The sequence below is a fragment of the Fukomys damarensis genome, unplaced genomic scaffold, assembly GCF_012274545.1.
Source record: "Fukomys damarensis isolate Sample0158 unplaced genomic scaffold, DMR_v1.0_HiC HiC_scaffold_39, whole genome shotgun sequence".
Lineage (NCBI taxonomy): Eukaryota > Metazoa > Chordata > Mammalia > Rodentia > Bathyergidae > Fukomys > Fukomys damarensis.
In genome coordinates this window covers 19732762-19736949 of record NW_022900951.1, presented here as the reverse complement: position 1 = coordinate 19736949, position 4188 = coordinate 19732762, and the positions used below count along the sequence as shown (strand labels likewise).

The following is a 4188-nucleotide window of genomic DNA, read 5'->3' as shown; positions in this document are numbered from 1 at the left end:
TTTTTTTTGGTTTTTGGTTTTTGGTTTTTTGAGACAGGATCTTGCTGTGTAGTTTAGGCTGGCCTGGAATTCACTATGTAGTCTGGGCTGGCCTCGAACTGGCAGCATAGACCTGCCTCAGCTTCCCAAGTGCTGGGATTATAAGCGTGCACCATCATGCTTGACTTCTGTATGACTTCCTTTTTTTTTTTTCTTTTTTTCGTGGTTACTGCTGGAGATTGAATCCAGGAAGTGCTGAGCTACACACCCGGCCCCTTTTATTTATTTATTTTTATTTTGAAACAGGGTCTTGCTAAATTTCCCAGACTGCGCTTGAACTTGCCATCCTCCTGCCTCAGTCTCCCAGAGTGCTAGGATAACAGGCATTTGAGCCATATGACTTCTGAGGTGAGTGCCTAAACTTTTACCTGGTCTTGTGAACAACCTCAGGCCCAGCCACCACACTGTGAGGAAGGCCAGGCCACACGGAGAGGCATTGGCCAGGGGATTGAGCAGGCCCTCCCTCATGTGACTCTAGGCCTGGCTTCAGGCTTCCAGCAGAGACACTGAGCTGTCAGGACAGAACTGATGGCTCAGAGTCCCTGAGTGTGAGGCGTGGTTGTTGTAAGCCTCCAGGTTTGGGGGTGATTTGTTACGTGGCCTCTGCAGCAGGACCACCCCCTGCCCTGTGAGAGTTTGAGCAGAGTGAGGTCAGCAGTCCAGATGAACACTCCACCATTGTTTTCAACGGCCGGGTCAAAGGTCAGCCTCTGTACAACCATACTGACGCCTGAGGGAGGCTTTATCTCCTCCACTGTTCTGTCACAGCATATATCGCCAGAGATGAAAGCCACTTGTATCTGCCTTCTGGGTTGTCTGTGGGCTCCCTGGAGGACTGCCTATGTGTGTCACCTCTTCTGTGGCACCTGATATGTGGCACACTAATAGTGTCTTAGACAAGGACCACAGAGTCAAACTCCAAACACCTTGTGCTGCACATTTTCTATTGCTTTATTTATATGTAGATGTGTGCAAATTTTTTGGGGGGGCAGGTACTGAGGATTGAATCAGGGGTGCACTGAGCAATATCCCTAGCCCTTTCTTATTTTGAGACAGTGTCTCACTGAGTTGCCCAGGCTGGGCTCAAACACACAGTGATCCTCCTGCCTCACCCTCTCAGAGTACTGGGATTACAGGTACATGCCACTATGCTCAACTTTTCTTTTTTGTTTAAAAGCAACACACACACACACACACACACACACACACACACACACACACACAAGATGGCCTACTATTCAGCCTTAAAAGAAGTGAAATTCTAGTGGTCTCTTTGGCAGTTCATATACTATTTAAAATAGGAGTGAAATTTTGACCCATGATAGAACATGAATTTAAAAAAAATTTTTTTTGATATTTTGAGACAGGGTCTCGCCCCATTGTTCTGGTTTTAGTGTAGGTTCAGCCCTATCGCCCATCCTGTGGCTTTCTGTAGCCTTGCAGGCAGCTTACTGTGTAGTTGAGGCTGGCTTTGAACTCACTATGTAGCCCAGGCTGGCCTTGAACTCATTGAAATCCTCCTGCCTCACCTTCCCAAATGCTGGGATTATAGGCCTGTGCTGTCACACCGGGCTCGCGATGCATTTGTAACAGTTGCAATGCATGGGGACATTTTGGGGATGCTTGGTGGTGGAACATGGGAGTGAAGTGACATGTCCCAGCAGCAGAGGCAGGGAGATGCAGAACAAGCCTTCTAGCTCCTAGTTTAGCATTCTAGGCCCTTGGTTCAATCCTTGGTTCAACTGAAGAAAGAAGAAATAAGCAGTGCAGTGCTGGTATGACACCTCCGTGGATATAAAGGACTCAGACTTTTCCTACTTTTCCATGTTGTTAGCCATAGGATGTGGGCCTTATCCTTAAGGTCTAAAATACCTGCTAGAGCTCCAGCCATCATATCATAAGAATGGAAGAAGAAAGGAGTGCATGCTACCTCCCTTCCAAGACTTCCTAAAAGTTTCATTCAGTACTCCAGTATATTCATTGACTTTAACTTAATCTGGCTGTGATGGAGTCTGACAAATGTCTTTTAGATGGGAAGCGATATGCCAAGTGAAGAACTGGAATTATCTTGATTTGCAGGAACCCCGTTGTGTTCAAGCACACATTACCTCAGCGTTCATGGTGCAGTCCTAACGCAGAAGCCACTTCTACAGCAAAACTTGGAGCTTACTTTGCTGTGAATAAAGACACCCAATTTCCACTCTGGGAGGCTGAGGCAGGAGGACTGCAAGCTTGAGCCCAGCCTGGGCAACTTAGATCCTGTCTCAAGAAGTATAAAATAGGCTGGGAGTACAGTTCAGTGGGAAGGCCATGGGTTCAATTCCCAGTACCCCAAAAACAAAAAGATATCAAATTTATTTTTCCTATTCACTCAGCAAACATCTACTAAATGCCAGTAGAAGATAGCTGTGGCACTGAGATGTGAAGAGGGGAAGACAAGAGTCCCTGATTCACCTGGCCATCAGCATCCATGGCAGTGTCTCCCTGAGATTCTGTGGTCCTCTGATGAGAAACTGACACACTCCACACTCCCATGCTCTGGCTGAGTTGGCCCCCACTTCCTGGGGCCTAGGGTCGGCTCTTTCCCTGGGTCTAAGTGAAACCAAAGCCAGAGCTAGTTTAGTCCTTGCAGGTGTGTGGACCTAACATGTCCCCTTGGTTGAAGCTAGGTGGGGGTGCTCCTGTCCCTGGCACTCACAGGTCCTGTCCAACCAGGTATTTTGCACAACATGGAAGTCAGTGCACAAAGGAACGGAGGGTGTCCTTGCCTGCTATTGTCACTAATTCCCATTTAACAAGCAAGTGGTTTAAACCCAGAAATCTACTGGGCGTGGTGGTGCACGTCTATCACCCCAGCACTTGGGAGGCTGAGGCAGGGGGATCACTGGGAGTTCAGTGCCAGCCTGGGCTATATAGTAAGTTCCAGGCCAGCCTGGACTACATAGGTACATAGAGAGACTCTGACTCAAAAAAACAAACAGAAGCAAAACAGTACCTGCAAGTCTGTTTTTGCAGATTCTACCATGTCCTGAGTTTGGGCCTCCCTGTATCAGTACTGCTCTGGCCCTGAGCTTACCTAGTGATGTCCTTGAAATAGCTGTGACCCCTGCCAAGGGTAAAGCCCAGTCACGTCTTGTAGGGGGAGAGAGAAGGGCACGATATTTTCCACAAAGCTGAGAACCCAGAAAATCTGGAATGCAGTGTGAACATCTATTGTTTCAAACCGAAAGGGAGCTGTGTCCCCAAAAGGGAGAGGTTTGCCTGGGTACTAAGAATAGAGCAGGAGGGCAGCCAGCCCCGGCCTTAGCTGAGAAATGAATTTCACCCCAGTCACACTTATTGTCTATTGTTCCCATCCTCCTGGCTGCTTGGGCTGAGAGCTGATTTTTGCTTCCATTCTCACAGTCCACATTATTACTTCCCTTTGTGTAACTTTTGGGAAAAAATTCGATATGAATCAGATTTGTTTTTAGCTCTCACCAAAGAGAGACCTTAAACACACACACACACACACACACACACACACACACACACGCACACACACGCACATGCGCGCGCTCAGTAAGAGCGAGCCACTGGGATCAAGTCTCAGGTGGCGCGGCATCTCTTCCTGCAGTGCGGCACGTCTGCAGTCGCGTCGCTCTTCCCGTCCTGATTTAGGCCCTGCACCTGCTACCCAAGCCTTTGACTTCCTTCGGCTTGGACTTCCTCTTCTGTTTCCTTTTCTGTGATATTTGCAAACTTGAAATATAAGCCTGGATACTTCACAGCCAAAGGGACAAGCACACCTCTGGTGCTCAAGGGGCTTCCAGCCCTCTCTTGCTCTCACAGGCCGAGTGGACTTCCAGGCTTCCCTTAAATTACCCAGGTTTTCTTTCTCATATTTGAAACCAAGGTTTGTGTTTTTTTTGTTTGTTGGTTTTGGTTTTTTGAGACAGGATCTTGATATGCAGGTCAGGCTGGCCTTGAAGTCACTGTTTGGCACAGACTGAACTCAAATTCATTGCAATCCTCCTGCCTCAGCCTCCCCAGCTCTGGGATTATAGGTGTGCGCCACCACACCCAGATGATTTTTTATAGTAAAAAAATCATAAAATTGATCATCTTAAATGTATATTTATTTGTGGTGATACTGGCAGGAACTCAGGA

The 4188-nt window shown here is 47.6% G+C and overlaps 1 long non-coding RNA gene across 1 annotated transcript in view; it reads left to right on the top strand.

Moving 5' to 3' along the window:
• Nucleotides 1-300: 300 nt before the first annotated feature.
• Nucleotides 301-4188, top strand: part of LOC117284755 — a 19114-nt gene continuing 15226 nt past the window's right edge. Inside the window, exon 1 of the long non-coding RNA XR_004515866.1 lies at nucleotides 301-387. This is a non-coding gene — a long non-coding RNA (uncharacterized LOC117284755). The remainder of the gene's footprint in view (nucleotides 388-4188) is intronic.